The sequence below is a fragment of the Solea senegalensis genome, linkage group LG12 (genome assembly GCF_019176455.1).
Source record: "Solea senegalensis isolate Sse05_10M linkage group LG12, IFAPA_SoseM_1, whole genome shotgun sequence".
Lineage (NCBI taxonomy): Eukaryota > Metazoa > Chordata > Actinopteri > Pleuronectiformes > Soleidae > Solea > Solea senegalensis.
In genome coordinates this window covers 18,466,188-18,486,669 of record NC_058032.1, presented here as the reverse complement: position 1 = coordinate 18,486,669, position 20,482 = coordinate 18,466,188, and the positions used below count along the sequence as shown (strand labels likewise).

At 38.5% G+C, this 20,482-nt stretch overlaps 1 protein-coding gene across 2 annotated transcripts in view; it reads left to right on the top strand.

Moving 5' to 3' along the window:
• il1rapl2 (interleukin 1 receptor accessory protein-like 2) overlaps nucleotides 1–20,482 on the top strand; it is a 150,168-nt gene that overhangs the window by 97,846 nt on the left and 31,840 nt on the right. The gene's annotated exons all lie outside the window — the stretch shown is intronic.

Sequence of the window (20,482 nt, the reverse complement as noted above, 5' to 3'; positions counted from 1 at the left end):
AGACTCGGTCTGACACAGTCCCTGGTTAGAAGCAGCGTTTATGCAGCTTGTCAGTCGCGATCACCAGTACTGTCCCTTAATACACCAGACTTCAGCTTGATTTCTGTGTCGCACGTCTGACCAATCAATGGGTGACAGCCTGGTGATGTCACGCATAGTTCCTATACTCAGAGCAGGTACTAAAAAAAGTACCTGGTACCAGGTACTATGCCAGTGGAAACGCAAGTTAACTGTGCCAAAACTCGCCAAAAGCTTACCTTCTACAGGCCACAGCTTCATGTGCATGTAAATGAATGAACCCCAGCTGTTACTGTTTATTTGCTGCTGGACACATTAGTCTGACAGGTTGAACTGACTTCCATTCAAAGAAGGTTTATTTTGTCTCCGCTTGGTGGCTAACTGTCACCTCTGCCCTTGGCTCCACTTTTCAAACTGGAAGATGTCCATTTTATATCCAGTCTATGGTTCTGACTGGAGAGATGGATGATGTCCATTTTAGATGTTTTTGGACATGGACTGTTGTTTGGACTAAACAGACTCTCTAAATGATTCATGTGTTAACTGATGAAATAACTTGAGAATGACTTAATGATCACAAAAGTCATAATACATACAAACACACACATACACACACACACACAGGAGTATTAAGTGTCAGTGTGGGGTTGGCTGTGAAAGGCAGGGTGAGATAAGGAGGAGGCAGGCTTTTTGTCTTTTTTCTTCCCTCTCCTCCCTTTCTCTGTCTGTCTCTCGTCTTCTTCATCCCATTGCATTTATCTCTCGATGTCCGTCTTCTTCTGTCCCTGCGAGATGTCTGCCTCTATCTCTCTTCCCCTCCACCTGTCTTCCTTCCCTCCGCTGCTTCAGATATTTCTAACTGTCCCTTTGTCTTTCCCTTTCAGCTCACTGAGTCTTTTCATTCATGTGCGTTAAGATGGTGGTGCGTCATGTCATTATTCCCTTTCAAACTGTCACACAGAGATAACGTGAGGTGGGATGGGTAAAGGATGAAGTGAATGCAAGAGAGGTCTTTATATTTCTGATTTTCTCATTCTTGAGTTTGCAGTTGTTCATCTTCTTTACCCAGAACGTCAAAGTGTCAAATTATCTGCAACAAAAATCCATTCACTTATATTTTCCTTTCAGCTGAGAGTGATTAAAAACCTCGTCTTTGTTATTAAACCTCAATAATTGTTGTGTAGAAATGAATAAGGTGAGAAGGGATGGATTAAAGGAGATAGAGAAACTTTTAAGAGACGGACCATGGTAAATAAAAGGGGGGCAAAGGGAGAAGAAAAGTGTATGTTAAGAATATAATAAAATAATAAAAGAGTGAAAGATACTGGACAAAGAAATAAATCAGGGTAGGAAATAGAAGTATAAGGGAAGAAGGAAAAGAGCTAAGGAATATTAAAAGATTGTAAAAGGACAGAACGGATGAGGGAAGGATTAAAGAGGGAAAGGGCAAAATAAAAGAAGTTTAGAAAAGAGGAGAGCTAGAAAAATGAAGGAGAAATTAAGTTATTAAGGAAAGAAACTTTGTAAAATGGAGAATAAAGGAAGGATGGAACCATATAAGACTTTAAGTGGATTCAAGATTGTATTTGCCATTTGCACAAACACAGTCACAGCATGGCGTCTAGTCATTTTTGTGCAACCTTTTTGAGTAAGCATTATTAAATTTAAAAAAGTGGTAATATACAGAATAAATTATAAAGAAATCTATAAAAATCTGTGAACACAATAAAAAGTTAAATAAAATGCTGTAAAGTAAAATACACTTATACACCCTGCAGTTTCATTTTATTCACACATATAGGAATACAAATACAAGCATATACAAATGAATGAAGTCTTGTGAACTTCATTCATTACAGTCTTATAGTATAGTACAGTACATTACAAGGCAGTATAGTATAGTGTTGCATAGTAAATAGTAATAAATAGTATAAACTAAATGATTATTGGAAAATATGTATTATCCCCATGTGTGCTTTAAGTGTGTGTGTGTGTGTGTGTCACTCCATCTCACTTTTTTGATTATCATTATGGTATAGCATAGCATAGCATAGCATAGCATAGACTCTGTGGCGCAACGGTAGCGCGTCTGACTCCAGATCAGAAGGTTGTGTGTTCAAATCACGGGGGTGGAGTGGCTCAGTGGTTAAGACCCTACCTTGTGTACCAAAGACATCATGGTCGCAAGTTCGATTCCACCCCTGGCTAATTGTACTTGATTCCATTGTAAGTCGCTTTGGATAAAAGCGTCTGCTAAATGACATGTAATGTAATAGCATAGCATAGTAAATGGCATTGATTGAATCAGATGAATGAAGACTTAAAGAATACAAATATTGGACAAATTACAATATCTTACGTGAAAAAATGACAAAACTGTGATAAATCCAACCAATATTTGGGACCAACTAACAAACCAAGACTATCGAGCCACTTATAAGTAAAGAGAAGAAAAGGTGAGGGAAATGATAAGACAATGATGAACAATTACAGGGGTGGGGGCTATTATGGCATGGAAGAAATAATGGCTGGAAAAACATGTAAGGAACAAAGCAGCCACCGAGGAAAAGTTAAGAAGGGAATAAGTAGAAATGGAGCAAGAAGGAGGCTAGAATATCAAGGGGGCTGAAAGTTAGCCCGAGAGAGGAGGAAGACGGGGAGCAAAAGAAGTCTAGTTTCCATGACAGTGGACATGACATTCATTTCCTGGAGTTTTACTCTATAACTACTACTGGCCTAACCTTAACTTTAACCTTAACCCTAACCATACAACATGCCTTCACCTTAAAATGTAATCGTTTACATTATGAGGACTTGGTCATTGTCCCCATAAGAAAGACAAGTCTTCAAAATGTGAGTGTGTAGATGTAGGTCCCCACAACATGAGTAATACCTGGAACACACAGTATTATTTTTGTTGTGAGAGCATCTGAGTTGCCTCTTTATCACTGTCAGTACATGTACACATCCTCTTCATCTCTGTCACTCATATCACATCGCACACACACACACACACACACCAGACTACATAATAGAGTGCAAGGTGTTTAGCCTTTTTATCAGTGTCATAATGTGAAAACACAGAGACACATGAACACAGACAAATCTCCCTGTGCCTTGATATAAATAGGCTGTTGAAAGCCAGGAAAGAAAGCCAGAGAAAAAAAAAGAGGCACCACTGAAAGTTTAGAGAAAGGAGAAAGTGCATCAAAGGAATCAAGAGAATAATTGCAGGTAAAAGGAGGGGATCGATATGCGATGAAAGTGTGGTGAAGAATGGATTTTGTTCATTCTCTTGCTCTGCCTCTCGTTTGTCATCTGGCAGCCTCATGAATATGCTTTTGTTTGCAACCTTGATGGAGAAGGTGTGAGTGATGGAGAGGGCGGGGATGAAGAGAAAGAGTTAGAAAGGTATCTGACAAAAGTGAGACGGTCACTGAAACATCTGTGTCACTGTGTTTTCACGGGCAAGAACAACAGCAGGGAGAGAAAACTGGCCTGAGGCGGCAAGGTCAACAGTTTAACTGTCTGTATAGACCAAGAACATATTAGCAGACAAATGAAAACACACGTGTTGTTGCCCTCAAGTCAACAGCTCTTGACTTAAGTGTTGTTGTTGTTGTTGTTGTGTGTAAAACTAACTTGTTGCTCTTCTCTTAGACAAAGGTGGCAAACGTGTATAAATAGATTAATATATCTAAACGACAAAAACATTTTTCGTTAACTGAAATAGAAATAAGAACTAGAGTTAGTTTTTCTCTTGAGACAGCATTTTCATTCATTCATAATAAAATGTTCTTAACTTGTTTTTGTTTATAATGTGGTACATAAGGCTTTGCAAGTTAAACATAACATTGGTTATATAATTAGGTCTAAGTGAATCAAACATTCAGTCTTTATTGTTTGTTTTTAATTTTGCTCATGTTTTTTTTTGAGTATTGAGACTTCTGCCTCACAAACTGTAATGTAAAGTGTCTTATGGGTTATTTATTATTATTTATGTTGTCTTGTTTATGTGTGACTTGAGTCTTTTGGCTTTAGTTTTACCTGCCACACTAGCTGCATCCAACTTTAGCACAATGATGCACATGTTGCAAAGTTGTATTATTGATTCAGGGATTGTTGTTCATCTGTCCTAATAAACTTATAAATGGCATATTTTGCTGGGTTTTATTATGACCTTTTTGTAATGATAAACTAAGCTAAAGCTAAACATTTACATAAAATAAAAACTAATAAAACCTAGCAAATTATTATTATTATATGTCATTTAGCAGACATTTTTATCCAAAGCAATTTACAAGGGAATTGAGTACAACTTGTGACCATGATGTCTCTGCACATGGGGTAACCACTGAGCTAGCCCCACCCCCGATCCACTCCAAAAATCAATTCTGAAATTGTATTTAGTTCTTAATTCTCAAAACAAAATAAAAACTAATGAAAAATCCCAAACTATTATAACCTTGGTGATGACAATGAACTTCCTGTAAACTGAACCATTTCACTCGATGGAAACGGGCATTAATTCGAGGGGCTAAAGCAAGCAAACATACAGAAATATTGATAATGGGGCTCATCAATCTCCCTCATTTGCAACACCAACATATTCCGTATTCAATAATATTCAATCATCCTGTGACTCTAATGTTAAGAGACAGAGACAATATTTAAAATCATTTGAGCATGTTTATCAAACATCTGTTTTTCTTCCATGTTCTGAAGAAGTGACTAAAAGTCCGTGCTGTTACGTAGACTGTGATCTCAGTGTCTCCATCACTGTCTAATTATTTCCCCTGTTGTCTTTCCTCCCTTCTTCAAACTCTCTCTCTCTCTGTGGGATCAGAGTCCTGTGGAGCTAGAAATGGATTTTTATTAAATAGAAATCCCCTTTGAAAATCTAACTAACTGAGAACAGTGAGAGCAGTGTGTGTGTGTGTGTGTGTGTGTGTGTGAGAGAGTAAGTGAGCGAGAGACAGAGGTATTTCCACCCACCAGCACCTATATCATGCTTGTCTGCATTAGTTTAGATATAATATTGTGCTGTACATGTATGTCATGTATAACATTGTAGATCTAAACTGTATTTTAAAAAAATAAAGCCTCTCAATAACATATATACAATGTCACATGACCAAAGCTGATTATTTTGCACCATAAGAGGAGTATGGCTGAGTCAAAGATTAGTGCACTATCTTAACATATGCATTGGTTTGGTACACATCATCTGGTGTATTGATTTATGGATTAACAATCATTTTTTCACAGATTGATTTAGGATAAGTTAAAATGTTGTGGTGACAATAGTGACCAGTGGTATAACCCTGTGTATCTAGACAACGACATATAGAGAGCCAGTAACACGCTTTAAATGTATGAAAACTGATTTGTTTTAAAAAGAAAAGGTTATCTCATAAAAACACACATTATTAACTCAACTATTTACTAATGGCACATGATTTGGATTTGTATATGTCTGGTGACATTCAGTCTGGCTTCACAAAGTTCTTGTGATACTCAGACAGAGGACTAGACCTGGTGAAACTCCTGCAGTAGTTTGGTGTCAGCAGAATACATCCTGTTTCCCTCAGTACTGTGCCGTAAATATTCGGACATTGACTTATTTGTAACATCCTCAGAGAATTTCTAAAATACAGTGACTTTTATTTGGTCCTGGTTAATGTCCTGCCACTCGACATGGTAAACCACATGATCATCATAATTCAATCTGAGAATCCATTCTTGTTATGAATAAGGCATTACGCCTAAAAAAAATGCTTATAGTTAATTTTACAAGAAAAAAAAAAAAACCTTGTGTGCAACAGAGGATAAAATAAGATGTCTCCAACTATAATTCCCACTGTCTTTTGTCTCCATTTGTCTGCCCTGTTTCTTTAAAAGTGTACAACTGTGCATTTGTTTTCATGTCTGTTAGGTCTCTGAGGGAGGAACTTTTTTTCAACCCCACTTAACATTTTCTCACCTTAAAGAGCTGTGAGAGCAGGAGACAGAGGAGAGAAACCAACCAGGGGCCTAAAGTGGAATAGTTTGTTCTGTCACTTTGGGACGTGTAATTGAGGTGAAGAGGTTTCGAAACAAAACTCACTCTTTTGCAACAACAGGTAACACTGCTCATCTTGGTTGACTGAGACAGTGGGTTTATGACCTCAGGACAGTGATACACAGATACAAGGACACTTAGGCTTGAGGAGTTAATTCATTACAGTTTCTTGAAAAAAAAAAGTGTTTTCTCAACCTATGGGTCTTATTTTAATGACTGTTTTTAATGTGGACCATGGTACTGTGCTGTTACAGAGGTCTGGGAACTGCAAATTATGGCAACTTTGCCAGTTCTCTACATAACATTATTTTGTCCCATGGGATGTTGTCCTTTCTTCCTGTCCTTCATAATGGATTACCATTATGTAAACCAGCCAGTGTATTTAGGCTTGTCTTGTCCTATTAAATATAATGCACTATACAATAATAGCGAAGGATTTCAAACAGTTTTTTAAATTCCCTTGAGCTATTATTTAGCTATTACCAACTGATTTCACAGTAAACTGCAGTGAATAAGTAGAATCAGTCACTTGCATCCAAGAAAACAAGTGCATTTGGTCTGCCTGTCATTTTGAATCTCTACAAACACCTCTGCAAATGCACTGTAAGTATGAGCAATAGTCACAATGGCTATAATTATGGAAATAATACCCAGGTTTAGAAATACAACGATTTTTCATTTCCACAAACTGCATGAAAACTGAATCATGTAAGGAACGATGCGTATCTCAGTCAGAGTACAATCTTAAAGCATTCAGACATCTGGCTGTTTTAGACCTTTGCAGAAATAGGTTCATATTGACGATAGATTAACATAATAAAAAACTAATTTCCAACACTTGCAAGAGCCCCAAGAAGCTCCGTCCCATCTTCCTGCCCTCACCTACTGGGGATGCAACAATAACACGAGCAGCCTGAAACCACATTTGAAATTAAAGTTGTCCAGTCATCTATTGGCTTACAGCTGTTCAAACCACAGATGGCTCCAACGATTCAGGGATCAAATTATAATTTGAATTCATGAACTTCTTCTTGGTCGAAATTAAGCCGTCAGCCGGAGAAGTAGAACAGCCTCCGATGTTTGGGACCCTTGAGTAAGTGCTGTCACTCAGCCATCACCTGCCACCCAGTTCTGTCATGAAACCCTCAAACGTACCATCACCACCACTGAGACCAAAACTATTAACACTCCTAACCTCCTGAGGGTTCACTTGAATTTCTTTAATCCATCTTTTTTTTCAAATAGTACCCCTGGTTCTTGTTTCTTGATTTAGTTTACATACCAACCAGCTACAATAAGTTTCTTAATGCTATTTCATTTACCTTATATCCATTAGTAGCTAGTGTTTACTTAGTTGGGTTGGATTTGAAGCGTATACACAACTATATGAATACATATAGTCCCTCATGTTACATGATATGAAAGGATGCAGCATAACCTTTTCAAAACTGCCATGAACCAGACCCTTGATTTGACTCAATGGTCATTTTGAACCTGAAGTAGTAGCAGGAAGGGCAATTTTAGAGCTTCAGCATACCAAGACATTTTGGGCAATGCTATGATTCCATCTTTGTGGCAACAGTTTGAGGAATGCCCTTTTCTATTCCAAATGACTGTGCCCCAATGCACAGGACTATAAAGACATGGTTTAAAGAGTTTGGTGTGGACGAACTTGACTGGCCTGCACAGAGCCCTGACCTCAACTGGGATGAACTGGAACAGACTGTAAGCCAGGTCTTCTCATCCAACATCAGTGTCTGACCTCATGCTCTTCAGAATGAATGAATGGACACAAATTCACATCAAAATCTTCAAGGAAAGACTTCCTAGAAGTGTGGAAGCTGCTATAGCTGCAAAAGGTAAAATACTGTATATGTATTATGTGAATATGTCACTACAGTCCCTGTAATGTGTAATGGTAAAGTGTCTGAATACTTTTGTCCATATGTATGTTTCCAGCAGTGTCCACAGCTGCAAACAGATGTGTTCAGGGATAGAGGCTCAGAAAGTCCAATTATCCTGAATTATCCTCCAAACTCTGAGTGACGAGTGAAAGCCAAAGCAGAGTTTTGCTTGGTCTGAATAGGATTAGCTGTAACATGGTGTTTTGAATGCAGTGTTGAACATGCAAGCACCTTGGGTCTAACTATATATGTGCAGTAATAATTTGACTCCCAACTGCATCGTGTGTGCGGTAGTCTGACGTTTTGTATTTTTGAAGTCTAGTTTTATTTATAATTAAAACAATAATTAAAACTTTTCTCTCATGTAAGCGTACTGAGTGTTTTCTCCACTGTGGAATCAGACAGAATCTGTCGTTGTCTAGGAACAGAAAACAAGCCCCTCGTGACTGGTCATTTAATTAACCTTGTCAAGCATATCTGCTGTAATCTCTAATCTAATTTCATCTGTTAATTTAAAACATTTCTTAACGAGGCCAGCCCCCCAGCCAATCAAATGTCAGGTAGAGAAGCATAAAGGACTTGGTTAATTAGAACTGTCATTAAATGGCCATGTATGGATGGAGCAGGAAGCTGGATTTCCTTTTATTACTTTTCCTGGGAGAGTTATTAATTCACCTCAGGAATGTTTGTGTGTGTGTGTGTGATAAGACGTCAGATATAGAGTGACAGAAAAAAAGACAGACAGTAAAAGGAGAAAAAATATTTACTTTATGCATAATAATAAAATGTGTCTCTTTCAAACTTTGTGGCAGCTTCATTTCCTGTTTGACAGGAAATGAGCCTCAACATTTCGAGAAGTGATTCTCCAGCTCATATTTATCAGATAATATTCAGTCTCCCACGCAGGATTGCAGTGTCAAATTATATTGAAAATCTGCACAGCGCTCACAGAATTTCATATTACTGCAAACATGCTAAATATGAAAAAAAATATGAGACCAATTTAAACCAGGGGTTTCTTTTAAACTTTAATTGTGTTTACATTTTCATCTTTTTCCCGCAATTTCCCAAAAGGAATCAAATAATGCAGTTACTATTATGATTCGAGGCAAAAGCAGACTGTTTTTGTTGTGGACAGACGAGACAAGGTGTGTGTGTGTGTGTGTGTGTGGGTGTGTGTATGAGTGTGGGTGTGGGTGTGTGGGTACACGTGGATATTTCAGCATGTGAAAGGGAAGTGAGCAGCTGAAGCTCCATCAGAACTGACCTGGACACACACACACACACGCACTCACGCACACACACGCAGAGACACACACACACATTCAATAAAATTCAGTAATCTTGATTAAACATAAAGGATCACATTCAAAACTGAGCAGCAAAGACGTGTCGTCACCCCAGCCTTTTCTCTGTGACATTATTACATTTTTAATATTGAGAATATTTTCACTGCTGTTCTTTATCTAACCAATATCGAGCGTGTTTTCATGAAGTAGTTCCCACTTTGAGAGCCACTTCAAAGGGTCATAAGATAAACCTGAGGGGGCGGTGCAGTAAATAATTGGGTAGAAAGGAGGAAATAACACATATTTTGATATTTCTGAGCTCTTATTCAGAGCATAAAGCAACAATTTACATGGGAAATCTTAACATAGCTTTCTTGAAAAGCAGATATGAGTTATACAATGGTGGAAGTCATTAGGTTTCACAACTTAAACTTAAACTGATGTTATGATTCATTTTATATTGCATTTTTGGTAGTATAGCAATAATTGTGCAAAAGTCCCAAAATAGACCATTTTTGTGACGTATTTTCAAATTTCTCAAATTCAATTTTAAACATTTTGAGTACTTTTTGCTCAGGTGATTTATTTTCAGATTGTCTAGGTTGTGCTGAAGAAAAACATATAAGACACTATTGAACATTCCTATAGCCTCTGTAAATACTGCATGTTTAAGTGTAGTAGTGGGAAAAAGTAGCCTAAATGCTCTGTGCTCTAATGGTTAAGTTTACCTTTCCTAATCTAGCTTGACGTAGCTCACTTCACCTTAAAAACTAGAAGCAAGGGCAAAGAGCTACATAGATTCTCTAACAAAATTCAACTGCAACATAAAACTTCACCAATGAATGTTGCTCGTTTTTACACACTGTACCTTTAATGATCTGAAGTGATACATATATATGTATAATATAAATAAATATATATATATATATGTATTTATACATTCCAAATGTCTCCCTCTAGCAGAAACTCATTATTTTCTCACAAGTGAAAATGAAATCACAGCTCTATAGGCACAGTATGAATGACAATCTTAATCTTCAGAACTGCAGTTGGCAGAAAGGACGGGATTATGGAGAAGCGTCACCGTCCCATTTTCAGCGTCTCTAATAATAACAAGGATTCATAGTTTGGAAAAGGCAGGATGTGAGTAAATAGAGGAAATTAAAGTGAACAGCCTCCCAGGTTACAGCTGGGCTGCCCACTCTGTGTGTGTGCGTGTGTGTGCGTGTGTGTGTGTGTGTGCATGTGCACTCTACACATGTGTAAGGCACCATCTGTTTCTTCATGTGCAGATGCTCTCCCTTGGAGTCAAAGACCAAAAACTCAGCTGTTACCAAGACAACCTCTGTACATCCCATACCTGGTCCTGTGCTCATGAGAGACACAAACAGGAAGAGACAAGCAGACGGACGCTGTCTTTCAGTTTTGCCCCCCACACACACACACACACACACACACTTGAATTTGTATGATTTAAAGGTTATTTTGGTCTCAGCTGCATCTCTGTCACTTCATTTGTCTGAGATGTTACCAGCCTCATATTTAAGGCAGAATGTCCACTTTGTTAATGTATGATTACATTGAAATAAATTGACATATTTTTGGCATTAGTGATCCAAGTAAAAACCTTAGTTTCTGTATATATCCCTTAGTACTATTAAACAACTGGTTAGACATAAAATATGTAGTCCTACAATGTGTTAGTAAGTTATTAAATATGAGTTTTATCTAGTTTGTCATTCTATTTTTATTGATGTTTGTCTCTGTATTCCCAAGCTGCTGATTATGTGTAGGATTTCCTGGTGGAGAGTTAACACTCAGCGCACCATCATTAAAGCTCCGGACCACCAATAGATTATTGATGTTAATGGGATTTATGGTGATTCATTCTGATGTCATCCTATTCACTCATACTGTAAATCTATCACCAACACTATGTCTATCAAACAAACAAACAAAGAAAAACAAACTGTGTGGTAGTTATTTGTGTATTCTCCACCCGCTGTATCTCGTAAAAGACTGAGGGTTCCAGATCTGTAAGACTGAAAACCACCAGTATGTGATAAGAGTTTAAGCAAAAATCTCATAATTGGGGACTTAAATAAAAGACTGGTTACACTTTGGCTCGAGAGAAGCTGTCTTTGACTTATTAGGACCACTTGTGTTTTTCCAGCCAGTTTTGCAGTGTTTTAAAGTAAGTGGAAAGGATCACTTGGTTAAGTCCATGTGACTGGAGCATGCTGCTGCTGCCACAATTAAACAGTGTGCTTATGCGAGCCCTGACCGGCCACTGTTCGCTGTCAGGAGGAAGCAGCTGCGGTAAGAAGAGAAGCACGCAACCTGTAATGTGATGAAAGCATATAAACCCTTAAATCAGTGTGCCCCTGTGTTGCTGATCGCCTGTCAAGCCCCTCCTGGGTTTGTGCCCATCAGATGCAAACACTGGTTGTATTCACAGTTATAGTTGAGTCAGTGCCTAAACCTTTGCAGACAAATATGGGGCTGGAGCAGATAAGCAAGCCTCCTTCCAAGAAGATTTTTTTTTTAGCACAGGGAATATAGGCTGAACAAATGTGCAAAAGAATGGTGGCATGTTATCTGCTGTTTAAGCCATCATTGGTGCTGACAGCTCATTATAGAGATGCAAAAACATACAAATCTGCCCGAGAACAAAGAGATGATCTGAAATGCATGTTCACACATCACGTCTTGTGCAGAAACTCCAGCATTAAGTCATTATCCTCAGGCATGTTAGCAGCTCTCTGAGGGTGGACTGCCTTGTCTGACCATAATGATGGACCCGCTGACTAAATGACAAACCTTCAGTGTCTTTTCTGCAGCTTTGAGTGTCTAGTCAAGGCAATTTACATTAATGTGGGAGGTTGTTGTTGTTTTTTTACTTCTGTTTCAGCACTGTTAGATGCACTTTTCCTGTGTTTCCCTCATGCTACGGTTCGGTTTGGTACTGTGTGGTGGAGTTTGGAATGGTGAAGCCCTGGGTCAGGCTTGCATTCCAACATTACCTTTACATGGTCGGCGCGGTGCGGGCTGTGCGCGATGGGCGCGTCATGTAGCGTGACGTCGTAATGGTGCGATGACATCAGATGTGACACAACGGACAACAAGTAGCTCTTTTTTTCTGCTTGTTTTGTGGCTGTTTGCCTCACCGAGACTTCAAGTTTTGTATGAGAACAGACTGTGGGAGTTGAAGAAACATGGCACTCGCATGGCTCAGCTTGTTGGTTTTTTTCGATAGTACCTGGAACCTGGTGCTTTTTTTGGTTCTGCTCTGGCAAAGGTTCCAAGCGAGCTGAGCCGATACCAAAATGTGAAATCCGCCTGTTGATTGGTCTTGGAAGAGTCATGCGTGCGACATCCAACACAAGAATCATAGCGAACAATGCCAAAGTGTAGATGAGTTAAAAAGACTTAAAAATGCTGAAAACATGTGTTAATCTCCAACATTTAGCAAGGAAATGTCTAAAATTTCAATATTTAACAGAGTCTGGTGTATTTAGTGACAGCTCTGCTGAAAGCTGGCGATCGTGAGCCGAATCACAACCCGTTCAGTTGTATTTCAGTTCAGTGACTGTGTGAGACCGAGTCTGTGCTCCAGTCATGCAGGAAGTACTGAAATCTTTAACTGTAATGATTCTGTACACCGAAAATAACTGCTTTGCCTGATTTGCTTGTGTTTGTGTCGCGTATAAAACGACATCATGGTATTTTCGTGCAGCCATGTTATGGCGACCCCTTCCGCGTTGAGGAGGTACTATGACGTGCCTGACACCAAACCGTGTATAGCCAAGTAGTACTACTGCATAATGGAAAAGCACCATAAGTGTCTCAGTATTTTTCTCCATCTCCAACTCTTACCTAACATCGTCTCTATATTTTTTACCTTCCCCAGGACAAATCAATTACTTCATATTGTATAAATTTCAAAATTAATATCCCTTGTCAGTCTTTAACTACTTTGAATTAAATCGGTATGTAACAATGATTTTATAGATGATCTAGTACGCTAATTAAAACTTTTTCATCTCTACTGGAACATAGCACCCCTGCGACCACATGATTTCCAGGGGAAAATGACGATTCAATTCAATCACCCTTGTTTAACGTTCATCTGGTAATAAGTAGGTCATGGTTTAATGAAGGGGCTGAATCACAGATGACATGAAATGTAAAAATATATCACATCTAAGTCTGGAATTCCAAGTTTATTAAATAGGTCCTCTTCTGGTCTACGTACTTGTCAAGTGAACCAATGCAGGACTCAGTGTGTGTGTGTGTGTGTGTGTGTAACACCAGATTTCTGTGATTCATTTCCTTCATTAAGGCCTGTCCTACTTTTTCCCTACAATCCTTCACCTGACTCTTATCTGTTCTTGCTGCTTCTCATTTCCTCTCTGCATACACACATATACAGTAACACTCAAAAAATAAAAATGTACGTCTCTTTTCCTGCAATATTAAGAGTAAAAATATTGTTCTGTTGTGTCGTGGTCTGTGTAATATGACACGACCTGTGAAAGAGGTGTTTCCATGTGAAAAGGTGAAAGGTTTTTTAGGGAAGACTGGACGAGAATCAAAGATGAGGAATAGACCTGGGCATTTCTTGTTGTAGTTGTTCAGTTAAGGCTTCAGTCACCTTCAATATTTCAATCACGGTATGGTTTGGTTTGGTGGAGTACAGTATGGAATGGTAAAGCCGTGTGTCAGGGTTGTTTGCCTCGACTTCCGACTTCAGCTGACTGTTGTGGGTGGAGCTACACTGACTATACTGTACCACTGTACCCCAAGAGACGGGTGTCACAAAATGGAACGGTTGGGGCCAGCCCTTTTGGTGGAAACACAGCTGCCCATGGTTAAGTGAAAGGGAACTGTGCTTATAAGTGGAGTGTACTCCAAGGTACTAAACCACAACCACTTGGGTGCAGAAGAGTGCTGCCCACTGCTCCTGTTTCTGGTTTGTTTGTTCACTCCTGGTTTGCAAATATTCAACGTTTCAAAATTTGAATTCTAAGTCTATAAAACTAGAGGCCCATGAGGTGAGCAACAAACTGTTTTCCTCTTAAATCTGTTAAATCTATTTCCTGGAAATAAAAACCTCATGAGAAGTTAGAATGGCTCTTTCATGCAGCTGCCACCAAAAAAAAGGGTTCAATAGATTCTGTAATCTGTGTTGTGTTTTCAGCAAGCATTGTTTTCTGTGAAATCCTAATCTGAATGTCAAATAATCTATTGGAGGAACAGTTTCCCCTGCTAAATTGCAGCGTGGTTTAGGTATGCAGTAGCATACATGTGAAACTGTTCAGATGAAGACGATGGTGAATAAGAGCAGAAAAAGAAAGCTGTGTGTTAGTGAGGAGAAATGAAAATCAAGGCGAGAACAGGGAAATCTAGAGAATGACAAGTGGAAATGACTAATGACGTGATTAACAGCTTCAGTACTGATGGAAGAAGACGTGATTTCCCATCATCCTCTCTTCCTTCCTCTCACAGTTCATGACTCAGAAACATCTCAGATTAGCTTCCACAGCAGTTCTGGGAACTTTTCATCATCAGGATTGATATCAGTCACAACAGGATGCTCTTCAAAGTTGACATTTCAATTACTAAAATAATATGTTATTCCAACACGATGAAGCATCTGAACCTCATACAAGTGTGAGTTGTTGTGTTAGATGTGATTTATTTATTTAACTCTTAATTTAATAACTGCAATTCTTTTTTTTTTTGAACATGGGTTAAGAAACCTGTCAAGAGACTAAACAACCTCCACATTAGATTCAAGATTTGAATCTAATGCCCTTTGAAAAAAAAAAGCAGCCTCTTACATTAGTGCTGTGTTTCAGAAATGTTCCCTAAATAATAATAAATAATTTATATTTTTAATATTACATTTTTAATGAGGGGTTTCATAAGTTCACTTCTCTTTTAAAGACTGTAATGGCTGCAGAAATTAAACTTGACAGAACACTGGCCCTTGATGAAGTTAGAGTTGCTGATGTTAACTTGTCTGGTATTTGATTTGCAAACCGTTTTCTCTCATGGAGAAGAAGCGATGGACATGGTAAATGCTCTGTGTTTGTGTGATTTGTGTTCTTAGAGTCCAGATTCCCTTTAGTCCCAAAAGCAGTCTGACGCCACTTCTCTACTTATCAGTCATGCTTCTGTTTCCATTTTTCATTTCATGCATGTGCTTTCTTTCTAAATTCTTTCTTTCTAAAGGAAACATCAGACATTTATACACAAACCCATCAGAGACTGTACAGCACTGTCTGCTGACATCTGAAAACTCACTTATTCAAAACTGCTTTGAATGTGTGAATGATGTTGTTTTCTACATGAGGTTTTTATTTCTTCGAATGTGTCTTGGTGTGATTTTTATCTGGGAAGTGTCTTTGAGTGTTTTATAAATAAAATGAATGACAATTATTATTATTATTGTTGTCAGAGTTTGTGCAGTCTCTTAACCAACTTTCAATGTGTTTTAAGTCTCCCCTGTGATTGGTTTGCTGATTGATTGATTGATTGATTGATTGATTGATTGATTGATTGATTGATTGATTGATTGGTTTGCTATAGAGCTGATGAAGGAAGCCACTGTTGCACTGGGTGACAGCATCTGTATATGTGTTGGCACATACATGGTAAAAAATGTTGGAAGCATATGAGAAAATATTATCATACCTCAGATAAAAAAAGAAGAACGAAAGAAAGAAAGGGCAAACTTTTAATATTACACATTATGGATCCATCCATCATTTCTACCGCTTATCCTTTAACGGTCACAAGGGGAGCTGGACCCAATCCCAGCTGATTTTGGACAAAAGGCTGAGTTCACCCTGGACAAATGACCAGTCCATCAGTTAATCTGAGCCCAATCTGCATGTCCTTGGACGGCAGGAGAAAACCACAGTACCTGGGAAGGGCGGGGGGGGTGCACACTCCACAAAGGCCCTGAAGGAAGCATTACCACGCTGCTCTAGATTATACATAACAATGTGATTAACTCCTATTGAATGAGAGCTGATTTAGCACTAACTCGTGATCGCGTTTGAACTGTATGTATATGTACTGCATATGACAGACATTTACCTCCAGAATCAATGCTGTGACTTAATTTAAACATCCATGTCTACAGCAAATGATTCTTTCCTTCATTGTTTCCCCAGTTTGATTATGATCTGCACCAGAGACAGGCAGAAAGAAAACAGATGTTGGTGTGTGATAACCAGCAGTTCCTAAATGAACTAAGGGCAGAGCAAAGCCTTTTTAGTCTGAATTTGGGAGGTCTGTTCGACCCCCCCAAGTCTGTTCGACCTGGGGGGTATTCCATCAACGTAGCTAAGAATTGCCAGACTTGCCAGGTGTAAGTTTGAAGCTTGACTAAGCTCCACCTCCCAATCTAGCTCCAAGTCGTTCCATCAAGTGAAATCAGCTGGCTCCAGCTGACGCTAAGTCAAGCCTCACCTGTTAAGCCTCAACTTGTGCACGCCCACAGGGAAAATAAAAAGCCCATTCTAGTCGAGCGCAGAAACTGTCAAAAATGCCGAAAAGCAAGGGAAACGAACGCGCAGAGATGTTCTCCACAGCGGAGCAAACTCTCCTCATGGAGGTATATGAGGATTACAGCCACATAATCTGAAAGAAGGGCAATACCGCGGCAATCAATAAAGCGAGGGATGTGGCGTGGCAGAATATTGCCGACAGGCTGAATGCGTAAGTGACAAAGAAAATGAAGTATTTCAGCATCATCATGTTATATAAATCCTCATGTTATACAAAATATATGTAGACAATAATCTACCAATTGATTTCTTGATGGTTTTAAACTAATCAATTATGTGGATCTATTAATGCAACCAAACCCTAAAATGAAAAGGAAAATCCCCAAAGAACAAAAAGACAGCCCTAATAAGTAACATTCATATGAACATAATTAAAATAACATTATTGTTTCACTGCAATTTATGTGAAATTCTCCATATTTTATCGTTTGGCAGCCCTAGTGGTAATGTTAGAAAGTAATATTCATCACATTTATCAACTGAATGTTATGCAAATCGATGGGATAGCTTTCATTTATTTCCTGCATGGCCAATTGTATAGAATTGATATCATTTTCATTTAAGCCTGTCATGTTTACATGCTGTATTTAGTCCCAGATGCTATATGTTGAATTGTTGTATTTTCATCTTATTTTATGTAAAGCACTTTGAATCACCTTGTGCTAAAATGTACTATATAAAGTTAACTTGCCTACATTCTTGATAATAATAGGCTACATTTAATCAAAGTATTTTACATGACTCATCACATTTATCATACAATTGATGGTGGATTATTACATGAAGAAATACAATGTTGGTTATCATTCTATAGGAAATAATCATATGACAGATCTATTGATCGTAAAACAGTTATTATTTATCTAGAATCATTTTAGCAAATCAAGCAATTCAATGGAGACGAGGACCCCTATTACAGTAAGTGAATGCAGGTGACAGCAAATCAATCATCTATCTCCTATCAATCAGAGGCCCTAACCCTTGTTACATCAAAAGAATGATGATCTCTTTAAATTTCCTTTTATTATATTTTTTTTTGCTAATTAGTTTAATTTTGTATTTATTTGTTTCTTATTTTGTATTATATTTTATTTAGGTGATAATGTTCTTTAATGTACTTATAGATAATATATAATTATTAGTATAAATAGTTTCTTGAATACATTTTATTATAAAGTTTATGTTTTACATATTATTTTATCATTCCATGACAGTTGTGTGTCTCTGTTTCTGTCTATTGGACATTCTTTGATCATAGATGGTGCTAAGTTTCACTTTTAGCCTGCTACAGACCAGGTTTGCCCGGCAGCATAAGTTACCATGGTTACTTGGCTGGCATTCACATTAGCCACCTTGGTGGAACAGGGTTGAGGCTCAGATTGATGGAACGGAAACCTGAGCCACAGTTATGGCTTAGCCATGGTTGAGGCTTAGCCAGAGTCATAGTTTCCATGGTTACTGAGTTGGGGCTAATCTCAGCCTTGTTGATGGAACCAAACTCTCACTCATATTAGCCAGACTTGGTCATTTGAGCTTGGCTTTGCCTTTAGTCTGCTTGATGGAATACCCCCCTGGTATTATGGGCTGTCCGTAAAAATAATAATATTTTTGAATTCCCTGTGATCCCTTAAAGATCTGAAAAGTGCTGTGATGAGCCCAGAAGAGTAAAAGGCATCCCTCTCACTCTCAATACCACATTTACACATTCTTGCTATTTTTTGACATATATATGTTTATGGATACAAGGACTGGAATCAATTTGTGTCATGTGACTTATCTTTCACATATTATTAGGCAGTGTGAGTTCTTCCACTTGTGTTCACACCAAGGAAAACATTGTCAAGGTGCGATCGCACTCAGCAGCAGCGTGAAGTGATGATGCACCAGCTTGAGAAAGCTCCCATCAATCACTTGTACAAAGTCTTTCTTTTTGACACGTAGGGCAACAACACAGCATTTCAGCCCTTCAGAGGTGTTGGTCCTGCTGCTTTAGACTCAAGCATGCAGTGACCTGCTGCAATGATTTCGAGGCTGGATTTCAGGACAAGTGTGTTGTGATTGCTCAAGATTGTCTCACACAGAGACATGCACAACCACCAACTCTACACACTCGCTCATGGCACACTAGTACAAGGAAAAACTGATGAATATAATCACGATAACATGCGGTGAACACAAACACAGCCTCAGGGTGCTAATCAATTTCTATGAAGCACACACACACGCACACATACACTCAGGCTAAACTAATTTCACTCTAATTGTGCGTGCGTATTATGTGTGTGTGCACGTGACAGGATGGTGCCTGCAAAGGCAAACACTTGCAGGATATTTGAGGGGTTTTTTTTATTTGTTAAAATGTTTCAGTTTCAGACAAACACAGCTCAAAGCCCCCTGTCTTCTCTTTTTCCATCAGTCACATTAAATGATGCAATTGAAGCAAACAACAAAAAATAAGACATTTCCACTTGAAACAGCTGCATTTTTCCCTTAGCCAAGATAAAACCCAGCGTTCACTCAATCTAAGCAGTTTGTGAAATGTGTTACCCCCATTGATCTAAAACCTTTGGAAGTTTTTTTTTTTTTTTATGGGTCACAAGAACAAGTCCAGCATATAACTGCATGTGGGTTTCTTAACCACGCTCAATTGAGGTAACTACCGTAAATGTCTAACATTGTTATTTAATTTTTAACCGCCTTTCTGACAATAAATATAAACACACGTGTAAAATTCACTGATGGTGCTTGACTGTGATGATAGAGCTATCATTATGATAATACTGCGGTCTATCATAATTATCTGCTAATTGACTGCATGGTGAGGTAGCGCTCATTTGAATGCTCATTAATACTCCATCATCACCACTGATAGCTGTAATCACAGTGTGGTGCTTTCAAGGTCTTACAGTAGGGTGTGTGAGAACATGTGTGGATAAGGCCCACACACAAATGTGAATAAGAGTGTGCGCGGGTGCTGGTACTACTCCCTCCAGCAGTAATTTAATAAATGTATTTAGACACTGTCGACAATGTTTTGTTTTCATCCCTTAAATGTAATTTTATGATTTACACAAACAGCTTATAAAATATTACATTTTAGCTTGTAAAGTTCACTGTCCCCTAATCAGTGTGTCCCCTGACAAGAATAAGTCTGTCCTGCATCTTGATCTGTGATAGCAGATTTCCAGATAGCACTACATCCAAAGGACTTTGTGTTAGCTAACGATCTGCATGTGATCCAATAGAACTGATATCTGTAATCCAACAATTGGCCTCAATTACAAGTCTGTCCTTTGCTACACATTACAATGAGTGTACCAACTTAACAGAAAGAGGATTATTTTGAAAAGTCACTGGGCTCAATCAGGCACCCTGAGGCACACCTATATAGCATGGTCATGTCTATATAGACATGGTCTTCCAGCTTGCTTGATGAGGCCAACCAGGAAGTAAGAATATATTAAATAGCTAACAAGGGGTGACTCAGCTGTTTTCTCTGTTGGAATTAAAGTGTGAAAATGACACTAGTTCTCACATGATATATAATGTCTGAAAACGTTTTTCCTGGGGAGTTAATGGCCTCAATCCCGGGTATGGGATCTTCTTCAGCAGCACATGATGTCAGTTTGG